Source organism: Polyergus mexicanus, unplaced genomic scaffold, assembly GCF_030449975.1.
Source record: "Polyergus mexicanus isolate NDT 795.1 unplaced genomic scaffold, iyPolMexi1.0 SCAF_26, whole genome shotgun sequence".
NCBI classification, from domain to species: Eukaryota; Metazoa; Arthropoda; class Insecta; order Hymenoptera; family Formicidae; genus Polyergus; species Polyergus mexicanus.
In genome coordinates, this window is record NW_027223346.1 from 4,033,394 (window position 1) to 4,055,573 (window position 22,180).

Consider the following 22,180-nt stretch of genomic DNA (forward strand, 5'->3'; position numbering starts at 1 on the left):
TGACAAAAATAGTGGCAAAGAACGAGAGACGAAAAGAGGGGAAAGAAGGCGCGCTTTGACCATAGGTATTCATGAGCGCAGCCTGCCTGGTAGATTAGCATGTGAAAGAACGCTTTGCCCGTCGCTTTCCACCCCGTGCGTTCCCTCTCTCTCTCTCTCTCTGTAACTCCCCTGGTTCTCTTTACCTGGGCAGCTTTTCCGTATTATATTTTTGGAGGGGGGCCACCGGACCGAAACCCCCTCGATATATATATATATATATTGTATATATTCGGCTGAGAGGAAATGTTCGGTATGTTAATCGAATACTCGCTGAATCAAGGTTGAAAGAAAATGCGCCGCGTAAGAAAAAGCTCGCAAACATTCTTTGAAGCTTCCAAAGTTCTCAGTTCTCCGTCAAGCATGTATTGTCGAGACTTTCTCGATCGCGTCGTTTATTCCAACAGAAACGTAAAGCATATTTAAAGGAGTCTGAGAAATTTAATATAGAAACGTAACACAAAGTATATTTAATAGATAAATAAATAATAGTCACAAATGATAAATATGTGCATCTTTTGATTCGGAAACACGCTTCGAAAGGACGTTCGCGGAAGAACGTGCTCGACAATTATGTGCTCGGCAATAGCTTTCGCGGAAATATGACTTCGTCCGTGGAAAGGCACTCGACATTGATGGCTACAAGCTCTATCGGAGTTTTAATCACATTATTCGGCTACAACGAGCGAGCGTGTCACCAAGCTTTTGCTTCGCTTTAATCGAATAAGAGGGGTCTTACGCCAACGCGCACCAGCCCCGTAGTCGCGTTCCCGATCCCTTTCCCCCTCTCGCGCTTCCATTACCCGGCCGGATGTATAAATGCGAGCAGTGATACGTCTACGTCTTCCGCCTTACAAGCTCTCGACGGTGTACGAACGCATGCATGTGCGTATGTGAAGGGAGGGGGAGGGGTCCTTTGAGGATATTCATGAGAGGATTACCATGTGAAACGCCTAGCCGAAGCTCCTTCTCTTTTCGTCGCCTCGCACCTTCCCTCTCCCCCGCTCCACTCACTGATCCTTCCCTTATACATACTATCGTCTTTTCTCTCGATTCTTTCCGGCCCTAAGCGACCTCGAAGAGTAACTCGTTCAGTTACCGGAATAACTCACGGTGGTTCCTCGACTCGCGAGTCTTGCGAACGAACGAAAATGGCTGACTTTAGTGGCTGACGGAGGAATATGTCCATTTCACGTTTTTCAGAAAAGATATGAAAGGGGGGTCTTTTTATTACGTTTACGTCAGAGAGAAGCAATTTAAATCGCTTATGTAACCCACATTTTTCAGAATTCAGAAGAAAATTATGAATGCGTAAAAAGATCGAGTTTATAGGGAGAAGTTGGGAATTTCCCCTGGGCGGAAATAGCGACGACATGCTAATAAAAGACGAAAAATATGATGAAATGAGAAAAGAACAGAAATGTGCGAAGGTGAATGTATGGTGAGGATATTCCGGAAATTTAAAACGGATTTCCGAAGAGAAAAAATGAAAGTGATGGAGTATTTCAAGTTAAAATGAATAACATTGAAGATTGACGGCAAATGAATTCACATGTAGCGAGAAGATTTAATTTATGATGGATTTACCAGTTTGGGAATAAACGACAACGCGTTTGGTACCATGAGAATAAATGCGTTTTGCCAAATTTGCGATCTTATAAATATGTAGCACTCTTGTTCTACTAGAATAATAAATATATACATATTAATACCAATTAGAAATATATATCAATCTCGATTAGAACATATATGTACATATATGTATAATATATATACATATAATATCTCTGAAAAAAGCCAAACTAATCAACTTGACTTTTATTAAATTTCTTAATTAATAGTTTCAGAATGCATAAAATTAGTGCTCTGGTATTAAAATTAAATTAAATTAAATTTATAAGAAATAAATCATAATAACGTACTCTCTCTCTCTCTCTTTCGTTAATGATAAGTGAAAAGTGATAACGATATTATAAAGTCATTAAAAAAAGGAAATATTAATCGAAATAATGATATATTTTTACCATTAAATTTTCTCACCTGATACTAATTTAATCATTCATAATGCCTGGTTCATCATTGATCTACTTAACTATCAAAATTTCTATCAACAAAAAAGGAATTACTTTTTAAATGCAGTAAAAAAAATATGACATATAATTTGATCGGTAATTCATGCATAGAAAGCTATTACGTAAAGGCGTAGATTACGCGAGCATTCCGAAGGAAGACGTAGTAAGAGCAGGAGGATTTAAAGGAGTATACACTATATTTATGAAAGATTTATGTAGGATTATAGACAGAGATGGGAAAGGATATGGTATCGCCCAGTAAGACGCGGTTTTAAAAGAACACCTACGGAGGTTGACTGGAAAATGAGGGGTTGCCAGGAAAGACGCCGTTGATCTAAAAGAAGGGGCGATCAACAAGAAAATAAAAGCGAGTATGAGATGATCGAAGAAAGGGGAAGAGTGAGAGGATCGGTTTTGTATCGCGAGCAATAATCCGAAGGAAGAATATCCGTCGAGGGAACGAATGTTATTTCCGAATAAACCCAGCATTGCCGCCTGCGCGCGTTCGACATTGGAATAAAATCAAAGAAGTATATCCAATATCGAGAGAAAGAAGTATATCCGATCCGAGAGATAAGAACGATCGCGGCCGATTGTACGTGTCGTTGCGAAAATCAGTCTTCCGTTCTCTCGTTCGGTATTATAACGTAATAAGACGATAAATACACGATTATTCCGCAAACCTATCACTCTCTCTCTCTCTCTCTTTCTCTCTCATGTTTTTTTTATATAATTTTATAGAAAAATACGATGCTAAATTTTAAATTACAATAATTTAAAACCGTAACACGTAAACACACATGATAATTGATAACAATTGGAAAAATACCGTTTTTTTTTTTGACATTTTTTTCTCACAAATCACGTAATTTTAAGTAATTAATTAAGTAATTAACCGACATGATATAATGAGATGTATATGTCGAAGCAATATAAAATTCCATAAAATATTTATTTCAGATTGATATACAATAGAAAAATTACTCTGCAATTTTATTATATTCTTTAATAATAAAAGATATCAAATAATTTACATATACAACACAGATTTGTCAAGTTTTGATTTCGCGCGTTAATTGGTAGTATATCTACTATAAAACAATACATCTTTTTCGATCATTTCGTATGATCGACACCGGTAAAGAGTGTCCAAAAAGCTATTTCGGGCAGTCCAGTCGATCCGAGTGCCGCGTGTGACGAACGAGAGCCACGCTCTCGCCTTATCAGCATGCATTAGACAGTCCTACCCGACTTAACCGACTTACCCAGAGTACGTCGGGTTCTCCCGCAGACTCTCTCGAATCACGCCTCTCGCCCTAGCTCGTACGAAATGTCACGGCACGACGCCCTTACGACGCTCTCCCTCGAAAAGCACGACAGATTCTTAAACGCGTCCCAATTTGCCGACAACGAGATTCGCTCGCTAACGCTGCAAAAGCTACGCCGACACTTTGCATATTTAATACAGAATACACGAGATGCTCCATGACTTTATATCGCAGCTTCGAGATTCCAGAGCAATTTGAAGATAAAATTATTATAGAATATTATTAATTTTCGCGACTAAACTAACAGAATGTCATATCGCTAACGAAAACAAGGTCAAAGAGTCCAACCTATACGCATTTATCAAATTCCTGAAGAGATGTAATAAATGTGTAATTAAAAGAAACTTTTTTTTTTTTTTTTTTTTTTTTTTTTTTTTTTTTTTTTTTTTTTTGAAGATACATTCATTATTAACGATTTCTAACGAAGAACCTGATACTGATTAAAATCGGCATGTGCGGCCATTTCAGGAAAAACGTTTGCGCGGAATCACCGACATCGAAACGTAAGCTGAGTTTTGCGGACACTCTAGCTCTCATTAATATGTATTGGACAACTCAGGCCGACTTACCCTTTCATTGTCCGCACGCTTCGCCGACCAATCGACTGCCTCGGAGATTTCGATTTGCCCCTTATCACTCGAGCATCCTATATCCATCTGCCGTTACATTTACGTTCTCGCTTTCTCTCTCTCTCTCGCTCTCTATCGTAGCTTTTGCACGAGCCAGCCGACTACTTCGCGCAATTTGCGTGGAGAAAAAGTTTGATTACTTTCCCAAGCGCGTACGAGGAAAGTGGGCTAGTGTTACGAGAGGGGGTGGAGTTCGATAAAAGAAGAAAAAAATGAAGAAAAAGGGCGAAATTTTAGCCCGCTCGGGCCGTCGTTCTTATCAAGAGTAAGACATTTCATTTTCGTATAGGAATGTTAATAAATTGTACGAAAAAAATTAAAGATGAAGAAATATCGCTCATTTTTCAAACTTTAAGGTAAAAACTCAGGTGCGTTATATATTTGTGTTACATATATCATGATATTATAAAAATAAATGGGATAGCGTTGCGCACAGAGCTATTTAATAAAGCTGATAAAAAAAAATAATAATAGCTTCACAGAGCATTATCATTAAACACTCGATACAGAGATCTATGTGTTGTATAATTACATTTTATCGCTCTATCTTGACGACGCTTAAAGTAAAAAGATCTCGCTTCTCCGACTTTTTCCTTTAACAAATTTCTCTCTTCCGATCGCTTTCCCACCTTCACCCTTAGTCGTCATCGTGCCGCGTTTTATAAAAGAACCGCGCTCTCAATCACATCCTCTCCATCTTTCTCTAACTTTATCCCGCTAATCCCGTACGTTTATCTATCTGGCACTTCTGAAAAACCGGACCGATTAACTATCGAAGATTCTCCCCGCGACTACTTGGCCGTTTACATCGCATATCGAATCTTTCTTCGAGGTTTCCCCCTTGCTCTTTTTATGAATTTTTATTTCATATCCATAGCATTTATTTCATAGCATTATGATAATTGTTTCTTTTTTTCTTGTATTTAAATTAACTAGCTTCTACGCGTATTGTTGTCAGATTTATTTATGAGATAATAGTTTATGAAAGATCTTAGAAATATAATTTTATTTTCTCTTATCTTTTCCATGATATCAAATTATCTAACTTATCCCGCGAACGTGATATTGGTAAACTTATTTGTAGTTTTGTTGAAAATTTCGAAGAGACGATAATCGTAACGAGAAGCACAGACGGTGGCGACGACGTGAGTCTTGGATATTTACGTGCGCGGGAAGTTGGCGTATTCCGCGCACGCTCTAGCGCACGGAAGCGCGTGCGTACACGTGTGTACACGAGACCGTGGCGAATAACGACGGGGATACAAGCGTGGCACGTAAGGTCAATCCTGGCGAATAGTTTGAGCAATTTTCACTTCGCTCGGGTTACGTTCGTACGCTCTACTCTCGCGCACCTTCTTTCTCATATAATACATACCGGCAAGCGTAACAAGGAGTGTAATCGAGAAAGAGAGAAACGGTGATGAAAAAGGGGAGGAGACGACGAAGGCGTAAGAAAGAGAAATGTGAAAGGGGCAAGGCGACGAGCAATGAGAGAATTTACTGACTCGAGGAATCGGCCTGATTTTTCTCCCTTGCAAGATTGCCCCGCTCGCGCATCTTTTCAACGATTGACAAGGCCACCTTTGCTCCCATTCTGTCCTAGCCATCTTCTCTTTACGCCCTGTCCTCTCTTCTCGGGTGCTCTCGATACCCTCGTATCTTCCTCGTCGCTTGAAAATTGGACGATACGAGAGAATTTGCCGGGCGTTTTCTCCCTCATTTGCCGTTCTATCCTCCGGTTTCGTTCTCGGAAGCGGATCCTCGGACCGAGGAAGGCTCACCGTCCAAAATTTTGGGGCGCGCGCACAGGCGGCGATATTGTTTCACATCGTGCGACCTCGCGCGCCTAGGGGTGTAATTTATGAAAAGCGTCGGAATCCACCCGCGCGTAAAACGTTTATTAACTTCCTGTGAAATGAACTCGAGAGACGCTTACCGGTCTTACGACGTACATGCGTGTATACGAGGTGTCCCGAAAGAATTCCACGATCGAGTTTCTGGGACTGCGCGCGTTCCGCGCTGAGAGCAAGGATGAAAATGTGTTATATAAAACAGTAATATCGCGGAGTTAGAACAGCTAATTTAATCCCGCTGCTCGGAAATGAACTGAGGAAATGTTACGGGTTCAGAGAGCGCCTCTTAACGTGCACGCCGCGCAGAGTGACACATTGACCGATCTAGTTTCGAGATATTAATATGTCTTTAAAAAAGCTGCCTTTCCATGGTAACGTTCTCCTTCTTTAGATTGACATTATAGGAAAAATTCAACGTAACTTTAAATTTTTCTTATAGTATTCGCAATCAAATATACTAAATATTTCGAATAGTTTATTAAAACAATATACATGTAATTTTGTGCATACAATAATTCTAAATCAATGATAAAAAATATAAAAATCTATAAGATATTCGAATTCTTCAGTTTTCAACGATACAATTTATATCACTATATATAGCGTTAAACTCTGATTGAGCTTTAAAATGAACATTCCGCGCATTCAAGAGTACCAGATGCCTGACTCCCAGACGACGTCTTCGACTTTACCGCTTCGGGAAAGTTTCGGGGCGCACCGGTGACGCACGATCGGGACAAAAGTTATCGAGCAATTTGCCTTCCACGGTCCGCGCGAGCAAAGCCGAAAAGAATCGCGAGGGAGGACGCAAACTAAATCGCCATCGTCGTCGTTCGAACGCGAAACCGGTCGACGGTACCGATTCCTAATGTACGTGTACAGTTCCGAGAATTTCTATCGAATCGTCGCAAATGCGACTTTCGGTGCCCTTTGAATTTTAAGCGGCAAGCAATTCGAAGCCTCTGCGAGCGGTTGGCCCGCAGTGTTTTATTACTCCCGTGTAATGCTGAAACCCGATTCCGATTGCATGGCAAGTCGTCTTACCGATACTTTCTCGTTCGTATAAACGTCCCTTGTTTTTCCTGTTTTACATATAATTTCTTTCTTTTTTCTATTTTTTTTTTTTTTTTAATTACTTAACATTCGAATGATTTAATTCAAACGATTAATTCGATATTACGGGAAATATAGTTCTTATAAAGTTTCGAAATTTGGAGGGATCAGATATCTACGTTATTTATCTCAAAACGACATTATTTTGCAAACTCTTAGTTTTATCATATCTTAATCTCCTTAATTGATATCGCGTAATCACTATTTGCAATGATTAAATTAAAATATATACGTATATAATATTAAGATTTTACAAAGTGAGACACCCCGGGGTTGAGATAAGCAAGAAAATTGATGACACTTGCATGCAAATTATCCGACGTTATATCGTGTTTGTCAACGTGCGCATCATGAGTCAGTTCGTGCATAGTTTATATAGTATCTTTCTATCACTTTATACGTAATTTAGGTAGACAAACAATAAACAGCAATACCTATAATTTTATTATGCGTAAACTAGAACTTTACATACTACACATCTAGATTGTTGTCGTATCCAAAAGCGATCTTACGCTGACATTTTCCCTCGCATTGTTCAGCTCAATGTATCACTTTTAACAAGGAAACAAGAGTTTCCGAGTCAAGAGTCTAAGGTCAACCTTCCGTCGTACGACTTAGCATGTTATTGCACCGGGTCGTTCATTTCCGTCCATCACAAAGGAAGACGCGTTAGACGAACAGCAGACGCGAACAGACGGTACAACCGGTAGTGGAGTACGTTCGACCTGCTTTGCATCGGAAAAGGACTTGTCGCAGAACGCACGCGTCTACTTTTCGTTCATTGTCATGAACAATCGACGTGTTTTCTATTCGATATTCTATTCGCGCGCCACGATTCCACAAGAGAGAGAGAGAGAGAGAGAGAGAGAGAGAGAGAGAGAGAGAGAGAGAGAGAGAGAGAGAGAGAGAGAGAGAAAGGGAGGACGAATTTTTCCAATGATGACAGCACGAGCGAAACGTGCGGGACGGTACGGTTGGTCGACTTCGAGAGACGGTGGAGAATGTCGTATAATGATGCCAGTCTGCGAGAGTCTCTGACTACAATCGGCCTCCAAGAGAGCGGGGACGAGGGGTGGAGGGGCAGACGGTAGGAAAAGGAACTGTATTACCAAGTGGACGTCGTCGACGGACCCGTCGTGTCCTGGACATCCCCCGGGAGACACCCGGGTGTTCGTTCGGGATACAGGACGGTAATGGTGTCGCGGCTGTGCGAACGCGCCAAGAGCCTGGCATCGTGCCCGGACATACAAGGGAGGGCTCCCTTCCTTCCTTCGTGACGAGCTTGTTAAATTTATCGAAAGCGCCAAATTATAGGAAGGAAGCGAACGTTCTCTCCTTTCGAGTCTCTCTCGAGCCGTTATCGTTTGCCTCCCATTCCTTCCTCCCGTCTCCCCTCCCCCCCCCCCCACTTCCCTTGGCGATTCTACATAAACTTCGGATCTAGTCGCAATTTTGCAAACGATAAACATCGTTTTCCGATGATAAGTCAAGAGTAAGAAATTAAATTCTAGAATATTACGCGAGGTAAATCTCGATAAATGATTTTCCTTAATTGCTGTTGTCACATTTTTTTAAATTGCAATTGAAAGAATACCCTTTTACCCTAATAATGTAAATGCGAAACAAAGATGAACACGATCCTCATGTATTCTACGAAATCTAACGCAACTACCACGAATATGACAAAACCCCAAACTCGCGAGAGACTCATATCGGGGCGATATTCTCAGCTTCTTCGCGAATTATGATTATCGCCGTGCCAGCTGACGGCAGAAGTGTATGAAGTAGCCTCTTCGTCCGAGAACCATGAATGATCTGAAACTTGGAGGAAACTGTGCTCTCGTGGACGGCTTTCGAACGGGACGCTCGTCGAATCCGAATCGCAACGATTATTGCGGTACCAGCTGACGACGACGAGATTCCTGAACTAGTCGCGAACTTAACCCCCCCCCCACCCCATCCTCACCCCCCTCTCATCGTTCCTGCGAGACGTATAATAGCGCGATCTTAGGTTAAATCGTGAGCAAATCCTTGGCGATAATAACAAATACTCTTTTTACGTTGAAAAGGATTGCAAAGCGAGAAGAAAATCCAAGTTTCATGTTTCAGCGCAGTTTACTTGAAATAAAGTGTCGCTGCATCCAGCCGTAATTCTCTAAAAATTTCTCACGCTATCTTGAGAAAGGGGACAATTCTATTGTTGTTTTGTGCGAGCATTGTAATTGTTCCAAGTGGGATTAACAATGTAATTCACTTAATGTACAATAATTAGAGAAAGTAAGGTGACTATAATAATATTAAATAATTACGAGATACTTTAAGTAAAATTGTATACGAATTACTTTTTTTTCTAAATATATATTACTTTTTAATTATTAACATATTTACAAATGATAAAACAAAGCGATGAAAATTTTACAAAAATATTATTCAACAATAAATTAAAGAAATTAAATAAATCATTATATATAGCTCTTTTAAACAATGTCTCGTGTAAATCAAAAACATATTTCCACCAAGTTGCCATCATTGTACATAGTAGTTCATAGTCGCTAGTAATTCTCTCCGTCACAAGGGAGGAAAAAAAAAAAAAAAAAAAAGTGAGAGAAATACGAGTTTTCATCGAAAACGCCGCGTCTCATTTTTTCCCCTCTTCACCCCTCCCTTCCTCCTCCGCCGCATATAACAATGCATAAAAACGCTGCATATTCAAATTCCTAATTGCCCTTCGGCGAATAAATTTCGGTGCCGTCGCGAGGTCGCGGGCGACGCGCATAAGCCACCGCCACCCCCGTGTGCGGCCGTCTCATTTTCCTAGTGATTTATAATTATAATTACAGGTAGTGTGTGAGTGTGCGCGGCTCGTCCATCAATTTCGGCGGGCGGCGCGCGGTCGCGTATTTTTAATGCGGATGACCTCGTTCCAGGTAGCTGCGCGCACGGTCTCGTATATCACCGACAGTTTTGTGCAAGCTGTTACGCGAGACAGCACCGCGCGAAATAAAATTTTTCCCCCTTCCTCCCCTATGGAATCGCAGCGTTTCCTACTCGTGTAATCCCCGTAGAGCGTATGCGCTCATCAGAATTGCCCGGCACTTTTACCGTGGCCTCTAATCGATTATTCCACAGTAAACAGGACATAGGGCATTTATATCGAGACATGTAAATATGTAAAAAATAAAGCAAGATAGAAAGAAATGTTTCAGACAAAAGTTGTTCGGTTCTAATTCGGGATCCATGAGGTGCCATTAGTTTGACCTTGGGTGGAGGCGCTTCGGAGATTTCAATGTTAATCTTGTTTCATTTTCTTTACGCCAATTGATGTCTCTGATTTTTTGAGCTTAAAATATTAAGGTAACATTATTGCAAAATAAATAATTTTATAAGATATTTCATAATTTATGTAAAATTATGTCGAAGTAAAGTAATAAAATAAAGTATAAAATATCTCGTAAACTTATTAAACTTTTGGCCATCACACCCCTATAACTTTTTATGCAGAATATTGCAAGGAATCGATTTATGTAAAAAAATTGGAGTGTTTCCATTTAAAAAAAAACAAGATTGACATTATGACCCCCTTAGAACCGAACAACTTTTGTCTGAAACATTCTTTTCTATCTTGCTTTATTTTTTAGATATTTAGATGTCTCAATATAGATGCCCCACCCTGTATATCAACGGTGAAAATATAATTTTTTTTTTCGCGTCGCTACAACAAGAAGGTTGGGAGTACGTATATGACAACAAATTAAGAAGGTTGAATACGTACACGACAAATCTGGCCGGATTACTTACTAAAGCTTCGTCGATGTATCTCGAGACCAAAAAATCCATTCCGCCGCTGGCAAATATATCGAGTGTTTATTCTGCGCTTAGCTTGCTTCGGCGGTTGAATCACATCGCATATACGCATATATGACACGAGTATATACACACATGACAAGGATGTTTAATGATAACAAAAAATAGTACGAAAAGTATAATGCTCACATTTCGGCACTTTGCTCAAGTAAATTTCACAATTTGATCGCGCGTACGACAAGAAGCACGGATATGGCCGATCGAGTCGAATTACTGTATAAACAATTATAGTATTTATTTTAATGAGTGTGAATATTATACGACAGTCTTTCGCGCCAATATATATTTCTCATTATCGTTAAATATCCTTGCAATGCAATTAAATATCACGCGTTTATCGAGTGTCACGTGTATGAGATGCGCAGTTTCATCGGAAGAATCAAGCTGCTCGGAGAAGAAGCATTTGATATATCGAAAAACGACAAAATAAACTTTTTATCAAGTACGTATTCAATCTTTTTGTTATCGTGAATCTTTTGTAACGTGAAATTATATATAACCAGTAATATACACGGAAGCTGTCAGTTAAAGATGCCGCGCAATTCTGAGAATAACGCAATATTTCCGTCAAGATTTAACAGTAGCCGCGTTACGGACGTACAGTATCGCGATTGATAAGCTCATGAAGCAAATAAAATCATTTATTTGCTCTATTGCCTTTTTCAAATTTGATTATAAAAATTCTATATTTAGTTGCAATTATGATATTTCAAAAACTTAGAGAATCGATGGATAACGATGAATAAATAAGCAAAGCTCTGCGTCAGATTAATTAAATCTCAACGATCTCTCCATCCGAGTTTCTCATCCTCTCTATTATATCAAATTCTTTACTTTTTTGCAAAACCTCTTATGGAATTTTCGCTATAATAACTGAACGATTCAGCTTAGTTCTCGTTCGAGAACAAGTATTGAACGATCCTTGTCGCTCTTGAAAGAAGAAACGGAGATTAACGCTTTAACTGGCACCTCCCAGCCGCCATTGTCTGCTCGTTAAGAAGGCGACACATGGCGCAGATTAATTATGAGCGATTGCTTCAAGATTAAACGATCTCCTGGCCGGGGAATTGGCCGCATACCGACCGGAAATGCTTGATGTAACGAGACGAACGGCGCTTAATACCAATCCCGGTTGCTCGATCCTAATGAAATTCACGGCATCGTAAACGCGTCGATGTTGCGGAGAGAGAATTGCTTAATAAGCGCTATTCGTGACAAATTGCCGGCTCGTGATGCAATGGTATTTTGAGACGGCGCGACTCGACCGTGATAGAGGTAGACGCAGAAAGAGAAAGACGAACAGAGAGGCATCAGGGTAGATAGGTCGTAACCTGGTGCGAATAACAGATTGTTGTGTTACATTCATCACGACGTCAACATATATCAGTGAATGGAATGACAATAATTGATTTCGCCGGCATTCTCTCTTTCTTTTACCTTCCCTATTCTTCCCTCCCCGTTGTCTTCCCTTTTTTCCTCTTTCTCTCTCTATCAATTTATTGTAGCTTACGATTAGTCTGATTAGCTCATTCATTTACTTATCGAAGCTTTTTGTTACTCAATATAAATACTCAATAAATAACTTGTACAACGAACGATAAACGATTCTCGCTTGAAATCTTGACTCGAGATCTTCTCTCGCATGACATGGGATCAATAGCATTGATAGTATTTAATCTTTATCCATTAATGAAAGAAAATGTCTTAAATTATTTTTCAAATATTGTATAATTTTCGGTGAAAAAAATATATTTAGTATTTTTCCACTTATAACTGGCAGTAATCCATTTTGAAAGATATATCCTGATATTAGCAAACTACTCTTTAATTCAAAGTCACGTGGGCGTTTCTGTAGAACGATACGGAGATTTTTGCATACCTCACGTTATACCAAGTCTTTCGCGCTGTCACTCATATCGCGATGCAAGTTAATAAATTACATCTCTCTTTCCTCCTCTGCATCTTCTCTCGTCTCACTCGTAGACTTTTCCTATCTTTTTCCCTTCATCTTTCGCGCTTGTACGACGGTTCTATTCCGACGTTTTCCCCTTGTTCCGCGTATTCCTCTCTTCCCCTCTCGGCACCCATCACCCCCAACGAAAGATTCCACAACCCCCTATCCCGTTTACCCATCCCGCGGCATCTCCGCGCAAGCAACCACTCCGTGCCTCACAGTCGGCCCGGTAATTTCATGCTCGAACTGACGGGGTCGATGGAAGGTACCAGTCAGAGAGATCCTCACCCGGGGCGACGGCCCGTCATCTTTCATCATCTTCATTTCCGAGCCGCACACCTGCCGCCTCGCAGCTGCTAGAGGCGCCGATTTCGCCGAGAAATTGTTGGCGTCGCGAGAAGTTCGGAGAAAGACAAGCCGACGTACGGGCAATGAACACATAGACGTCATAGTGTAATCCGATTTAACTCTTATCAATCTGAGATTCGGGGAGACGCGGCGGATACAGTGCTCGCTCGCGAAGATTTTGCCGGATCAGAATTGTTCAATCGCCGAGATACCGTCGCTATTGACCCGGGAATACCCGGGAGAAACTCGTAGACGCGCCTCGTTAAACGGATAACAGAATTGTCTACTTTTTAGTCAGCATTAATGCACCCTGGGAGGTATAGACCTCGAGACCTGCAAACTGCTCTTAAACTCGAAGTCACGTGAACGATTCCGCGGGACGGTTCGGAGATCAAAGAGCAAGGAAGTAGCTAGAGAGGAACGATTCTCCCGTGGGGGAATCTATCGCGTATATATAAGCGGTATATTCGCGAAATATTTATTATACGCTTAATCGGATTTGCTAATTACGATGCGAAAGTACGACCATTTTCAAAATATGTACATATATAAAAATCTTTTATATTTCAGAAAAATTTTATGCCATAGAAATAATTGGTGAAAAAATTATTATTACTTGATGATATATAATTAGTTAAGGATTTATAAAAAAAGATACGGATCTTTAGTTATTAAAAAGAAACATCAATAGTATATTTTTATTTTATTTTAGAAAATATAATAACTAAAGTTTTCAATGCTTAACATTACGCCGTCGAGAAACATGTTTTTAAGATTTAAATGGTGATATTAATAACTCAAGTTAGACAATCTTCGCGCAATAATATACCAAGATAGATATCTCGATAATAATTAATTTTAAATTCTGATGTATTTACCTCACAATAATAATTACTATAATAACTCTAATATAATAATTCTCATAAATAAAATAAATCTCTCTCGCAATACACGTATTTAAATCGGTCATTGCGTCATAAAGAAGTAAACACAAATAAGAATCTTCCAATAATAATTAAATAAAAATTTACTCAAATAACTACAAATTCTCTAATAATATTCAGACAATAATATGGAATTTTGATAAGATTCATATTAATTTGCGCTATAAAATGCTTTAACAATAATTAAATAATAATAATAATAATAATAGCAGTTATCATTATTAAGAATGAATATAAATTTCAAACCAAAATAAATTAATAAATAATATAGCGGTAAAAATAACGAGTTTGGCAAACATATCAAACGACGCACACATATCAAAGAATTAAAGTTTCTTATATAACTATTTATCCACAACATAGTTTATTTGTTGCAATCACTTTTCGCTAATCTTGATATTTTCCAACATAAATACTTTAATAAAAATTCCTCGATAAAATATTTAATTTTAGCGTGTGACGCATTGCGCTATAAATTATACATCAGTCTGATAACCGCGTTATCGTCTGCCCGCAAATTTGTCCAGGAGACCATTTAAATCGGTCGAAGCATCTAGAAGTCAAATAACTCGGTCAGCTCTGTGAAAAAGTTTTTCAAAGTCGCGACGCGAGATGCGTTTTCGAGATCCGAATCAGATCGACGGATAAGTTTAGAACGTTCGTAATAAAAGATGACCGATAACTCGTGAATCTCGCAATGACTACAAGATCGGTGATAAAGGGCGAACAAAAATAGGCGGCTTATCGGCGATTCGTGGGGGTTAATCTCGTTTCATCTCGAAGCCGCGAAATTGACGGCATGTCTCAGTTGTACGAGTGCAATTTATATATTGACGCGATCGATGAGAATACGCGGAACGTGTCCAGCCGTCCGAGTAAGTGGCATCATTATTACAGGATAGCCATCATGCCATGAGAGTTCCATTTTACGCGCGTAATACGTCAAGATACGTTCGTGAACAGTAGCTCGGCATCGTTCTTTCTTTCCCGGTTCTCATCCCGCTTCCGGACCAATACCTTAAAAGCGCCATCCACTCCTACCGCGTAACCCCGTAGTAGCTTTTGAGAGAAGCTCGCCCGGTTCTTCCGGAACAGATTCGAAACCCGACGCGAGATAATCCTTCTCTTACATCTGGCTGGGAAATCTTTCCCCCTCGTCCTTTTTCTCGTCCTTTCTGACCTCATTCGCCGAGTGTGAATCGAGACGTTCCGCGCTATCATCCCCGGCTTACGATGTGAGAAAAGGAAAAGGCTCAGTCCTTTCTCCCCCCTTTCCATCCGTACGGGTATGTATCACGCAATTTTTCTACTCGCCATTCAATGAACGCTCACTCTTCGATGTACGCTTGCTTTCGAACCTCTCTTCCTTTCATCTTTCTCGCACAAAAATGTCTAGAGACATATTGTTACGCACGTGGCTTGAGCTCATGCTTTGTTACGGTATGCCATATCACGTCGCATCACATCACGTCCTATCGTATCGAAAAGCGACATCGTATCAATCCCATTATGCAATAATAAGCTAACAAGATATTTGTTTAATATCGTATTAGACAAGTTTTTGTGTAAAAAAAAAGTACATTAATTTTTTCGCTTATCAAAAAGTAAAAAATTATAGTAAAAATATTATTAAACAAAAATATAATTTTTAAGATTAAAAGTATATTTTCATAAACAAAATTAAATTGCGTAAATATTTTTTACGGTTAAATGGCGATGTCTATACTGTCATCATGATTCTCGAATATATACAGAGTAGCTAGTAAAGATAATAATTAATAAAAATAAATAATACTTTTAAAACATCTTTTTATAAATTATATATGAATCTGTAGATTTTATTTTATATGTGTCTTTCAATTTTGTCGCGTTTAATAAAATACTTTTCTAAGGATGCCACGTGCGAATCCAAAGATGCGTTACTCCCTCTCTCAGGGAGTAATTAACTATCGTTCGCTCAACTCCGTAATTAGGTACAACGTAGCGAAATGGCGTTCCTCTCAATAGAAGCGAGGCCCGTTAAAAAAATAAAAAAGAAAGAGAAGAGATACAGACGAGAGGCGGTATGTGACGGCGGAATGGATTCAATTAATTCTCGCAAAGTGTCGCGATGTCGTATTAAAATGAAATTCCGCTTTATATCGTATCAACGCGCGCATTTCTCCTGCCTCGTTAAGATTATCGCGTCGCCCGGTTAAAGCTTTAAAGCCTTCGCAACGTCGACCGAGCCAGGAGCGAATAAATTTATCATGACCCAATGATCAATGTAGAAATAAATAATCTTTCGTGGCCATGCTTTAGTATCAGCGTTACATACTCTTACCCGAATAAGTTTCATTTTTCTTTATCCAATTTTAAATTGAAAGAGGCAATAACAAGTTCACTTCAAAGTTAATAGACAAGAATTCGCGCTCATTTCTTGTATGCTATCAATGATTGAATCAAATACTTTTCAATTATTACTTTCAGTTCTATTTTCACATAATCATTTTTTTCAAAAATCTGGTATTTATCATACTTGATTTCTCTTTGCAGTTGCGTGATTCAGTCGTAAATAAGGCGTAAAGTATCCCGTACACGATTGATGATTGAGCTACTCACCTGCAACAAAGAAAATTGAAAGATGACGATGAGTTATCAAATAATCACACAATAATCGTTTATATATATATATATATATATATATTTAAATGCATTACAAAGGCTAGAGAAGTTGACTGAGTTTTTCAAAGACTTCAATTATACGTGAATACGTCTCTATCGATTCATTGTGAAAAAACGTTGCTATGCTCAATGAATTAATCGTCAAAGTACAAATACGATACCGAGAGAATAACGTAAGAAATCGGCACTTTGTCCTTTCGCTCTAAGATACTTGCAGTTGCTCTCGTCGAGGGAACGACGAGAGAATGTTGCGGACGATAAATCATTGGCGAGTTTCGTATCCAACCTTGTGAGGCGGCATCGTTTGCCGACACGAAATAACGAGTGCCTTTCATTGGCCGCGAGCGTTGCGAGAAAAAGTTACGACAATTTTTCACCGTTAGCAATACCCGCTAAATGAATACGAATCGATTCGAGGCCGTCTTCCGATTCGGCCAACTTTATTTTCATCTGTTACCAGCGATTCCATCCCTCTCTATGCTATCGCTGTCCTTAACGCTCAAGTGGTCGCATCGCTTTTCACGAATTTGTCTGTGATATTTATTTGGGAGGTTTTTTTTTTATATAAATGGGAGCGTCTTTACCGATTTTTACATAAAAACTGAGAAATAGTTATTTAAAATTATTTCTAATAATAAAGAATGTTATATTTTGTTTGGTAAGAATAATTTAAAATATAATAATATAGAGTAAAATAAACTTCTAAATAGATTTAAAGAGAGATTAATAATTAAAGTTTAATAATATCTTAACATATATAGTATAAATATATTCGCATATAAAAAATAAGTATATATATTTACAATAAAGAGTGTGTGTGTGTGTGTGTGTGTGTGTGTGTGTGTGTGTGTGTGTGTGTGTGTGTGTGTGTGTGTGTAATATTGGATGAATATTTCTTTACACACTCTGAAATTTTATAAAGATATATAGACAGGGCAATATATTTTTTTTTTATATAAAATTATACATTATTTTTATAATATATATTTAATTTTACAAATCTCTGCATCTGGAAGTTGATTATGACATTTAAAACAAACGCGAGATATTTTCTTTTATTAGCAATTTCGAGAGAGATATTGGAGAATCAAATTTTTTCTTCGGAATAGTGAATTTTCGTTAGAAATAGTCACAAAATTAATTTTTTCTCAATATTCGCTAAGAAGCTTTCATTATTTTTGCACAGTATATTTTTTCGGTATCTGTTTACCTTCAATCTGCATAACATTAAATAATTCGCGTTGAGTTTGAATATCGCGTGAATAACATAAATGTTATGAAAATTGCTCGAGAAGTGCGCGAAACGTCCTTTCGTACTTCCCGAGAAATACTCGACGCGTAAACTTTTATCGCCGAGGTAAAACACAACGCGCGAAGAACTGTATCGCGATTTTCTTTCCTCGGGCAATTTTCAAATTACACGAAATAATGCGACTTCCATCTCGTAATTCGTCGCGGGAATATGTTGAGGTTCGCGCCGAGAGAAAGGGCATCTGTGATGTCATTTCTCTCCCTCTTTATCTCTCTCTCCTACCGAGGAAAAAATTTCGAGAATACTTTTTAGATTTCGCAACGGTGACCATCCTCGCGCGCTTTATAGGAAACGGACTTTCTTTTATCAGAAACATCAGCCGACGGAAGATATCGAGTCAGCGAGTTTGCCCGTCCATTCCCGATCCCGCTGGATCGCGACGCATCGTCCTGCGAGAGATCGCAGGACGAAAGAAGGGTTGTAGGTTCCGAAGGCGGCGGACAATTGTCTCCCTTTATCCGAAGGTCGTCCCTTTATGTCCGTCGTAAACGTTAGCGCCACTTCCTTCCCTCGTTGTAATAGAAAGAAAGATCCGAAGAGACGGTTCCGGGGAGACGATCTCCGAAATCCCCGATCATTACAACGCACCGTGACTTTTATAATTTGAAAGAGTCATCGAGCATACACGACGGCTCTACGCGCCGCGTATTTTACGCCATCGAGTTTACTTTTACGATGATAAAATCGAGCTCGCGAGATGAATCTATGATATCATAAAAGCACTGTTCGCGTACATCGCCGGAAAACATAAAACATGTAGCCGTTCGCAACATCGGTTTCATTGTAATGCGCGCTGTGTTTGGAAACCATTAAAGTTGCTCGCCTTGCTTTAGAATAGTGTTTGGTAAAACAAAAATGTAATATATCTTTTAAAATATCTTTCTTTTTAAAGAAAAAAAATTAGGCTATTCTACTTATATATTTTTTTTCAATAACATTGTTTCTCTACAAATAACACAATCTAAAATATGAAAGATCCTTTGTGTACTATTTCTTCATCGTAAGATAAACCATATCATTAGAAATTCGATGAATTTAAATTTACACGAAAGACAACTCGAATTTTGTTATAATCCTGTCTAACCAAAATGTAATTTTTATAGATATGTAACTGATTTACATTTAATAATTATTTTTACCTCTAAATGACAATCGAATTCGTAATGCGCGGTCTCGTATCGATGGATCCCCGTCTCTTTCTCGGTATATTTTTTTATCATACAATATAAAATCAAAATCATAAGATAAAGAAAAACTGTATCCATTTAATATGTATATAATTATTAAAAAAAAAAAAAAAAAAAAAAAGCTAAAGTCGTATACAACAAAAATTCTTAATTTTTGCGCATATTAATACGTTGCTGTTACCTCAGAGATTTTTATTACTTATATATTTGAAGGAATTTCAAAAATAGAGATATCATTAGCTTTATCTGTAGCTAATCCCTTTTCCTTCTTCACTGATTATTGCGTTCGAGTTACACATAAGGAATCCCACGTATACAGCCGTGAGCAAAGCGGCCCATAAATCATCGTGACACGCGCATAAACGTTTCTTACCGTCCACGCCCGGGAAACGTAATAATTTGGAAACTAATGGCCAGTGGATTGCTCGGACCATCGGGCGGATGTATGCGCGTAGGATCACTAGGATGGATTTTCATCCCCAATGCGCAAAGGATATACCGAGAAAGGAACGGGGAGGATCCATCAATCTGGGATGGCGCACTGCAAACTCGGTTGTCATCCATGGGTAAAGATGACTGATGGGGATCAGTCGGAGACGCGCTAATGACACCGACTTGCCGCTCGCTGACTGCAAAACATCCGCTATAATGGATATCGTGTTACTAGCGCTCGGACATTCAACTGATTATGAGAGCGAAATGTTCTTGACGAAGCTGTAAGACCCTTATTGAGATTCTACAAGATTGTCATACATGTCAAATATTACAATTACGACAAAACATATTCCATCTGTTGCATAACTTTTCAAGAAGGATAATAGAAACTTACGAGCAATAAGATTCAAATTATGAAGAAAAGTTATATAAGATTAGAATAAAATCATCGTATTTTGAACACGTGTAAAGTCATATTGTTTTCAATATATTATCTTAAGATATTTAACACTTTTCAGAGTAAAAATAATAATTTATAATTGCGCGATATAGTTGTAAAGATTTCCATAAAAATGCGTACTTTATCTCTATCCTATAAATAAAAATAATTTTATTATAATTCCCTTCTCCTAATCTCTCTCTTTTTCTTTCACTCTTTCACACTTGAGTTTTGTTTCTATACGTATATATGGTATTATTGAGATTGGAAGACGTATAAAATATTCTCTAATATATTAACATTATTATCATAATAAATGGAATCCATTCGTTGCATGCACATATATTGACGTTCGCAATAGATTCCGTTATATAATTTAATTCTGAAATAATAGAGAAATATGTATAACAAAAACATATAAAATATAATTAATATACGGTATCAATTATTATTAATTTATATAATAATAATTATGAAGTACATCTCTCGCACACACACACACACACACACACATATATCCACTATACAAAGAAAGCATTCGTTTGAGTTTTTGTTGAATCTTTCGGTCGAGCAATCGGTTAAAGTATCAGAATTGAGGTTGCTTTTTCGACAAGGGTTACGAACAAAAAATCAACCTCGGAAGAAATTATCGGACCATCGAGAGTACATCCGCGAGACCATGACGTCGGCCGAGTTTCGGAGACACAGAGGGAGAGCGAGCAAAAGCAAAGACTCCCCGTAAGAGTCCATTAGGACGGGAATTCCGATAAAGGTGCGCGCGCTCAAAGGACCCTCCCCGGGTTAGGCAAACTTCCCGGGATGGCGGGCGATCAAAGTCGAGCGAAGCCAGGCAAAACAGCTATTGTTTCCTGATAACGCGATCAAAGAGCGACCCGCAGCGCGACTCGTTCCTTCTTGGCGAGGTATAAGGCGTCTTTCGTGAACCGTTCCTTCCAACCCGCGCGCTGGAAAACCTTCGAGAACGAACTCTATAGCGGTGGCTTTGATACCGTCACCTGTGTAATGATAACTCTGATACCTCCATACAAGCTATCGAGTATACGCAGCAAACTTTTACGGGTTACGAGGTCGTCCGAGATAACATTTCAGGCGAAATGCCAGTCTTTTCTGGCAACGCATATCGATTTGTATTCGAAGCGACGAATAAATTATTAATTAAACGAAGCAACAAATAAAAAGTTCTACCATATACATAGACATATAATAGATACAATACTATTGTCATCTGATGCAATAAATAACGAGGGGATTATATTTTTAATATTTAGTATAGCTTTCTGCACATCTTTCTTTTTAAAGAAACAGAAAATCGCATCAAACACATTTTCCAATAACAGAATATTCTGTCGAAAGAATAAAAATGTAAATTTCGTAACTTCGTAAACACTAGAAGATAATATTATACCTTCCACATATAATAGAATATCTAAGAAAATGCCGATAATAATCTTGATTTTTACTTGAGGAATACCAATACTTTCTCATCCGGGTATCGATTTGTAGAGCCACTGCCACCGCTCTGTCTACTTTGCACATTCATGAAGCGCCGTGCTATCAAAGACCGTCAAGATCGCTTTCCCAAGAGGAATCGAAGCGGAGCGGTATCTACGTGTTTGCGGTAACTCCGAAGCGCGATCGATCCATCACCGCCAAGGGCTCGCGACGACACGGTGACCCGGGGATCGATGTCACCGCTGAGGATCCGCGCTGACGTGATCGTACACGTGTATCGCTACCAACGCCTGTCCCTAAGTCGCGTTGCCGTTTTGATTAATTGCACTTCAATAAGCGGCTGTCTTCGCAGCTCGCATCCTTCCGATCCGTCGAGATTAGGCGATCAGGTTTACACATCCAGCTGTCGTCTCATGATGATTACGCGATATACGCGAGTAGGAAAACACGATCCCAGAACATGATTGGCATATGCAAGTACTTGAATTTTGAAACTATAGAGTACTCTGCGTTGATACCACTGCTT

The 22,180-nt window shown here is 38.8% G+C and overlaps 1 protein-coding gene and 1 pseudogene across 1 annotated transcript in view; one reads left to right on the plus strand and one right to left on the minus strand.

The window, feature by feature from the left end:
• Rbp6 (RNA-binding protein 6) overlaps positions 1–22,180 on the minus strand; it is a 420,916-nt gene that overhangs the window by 334,240 nt on the left and 64,496 nt on the right. The window lies entirely within an intron of this gene.
• On the plus strand, positions 11,923–16,687 carry LOC138943462 (uncharacterized; annotated as a pseudogene).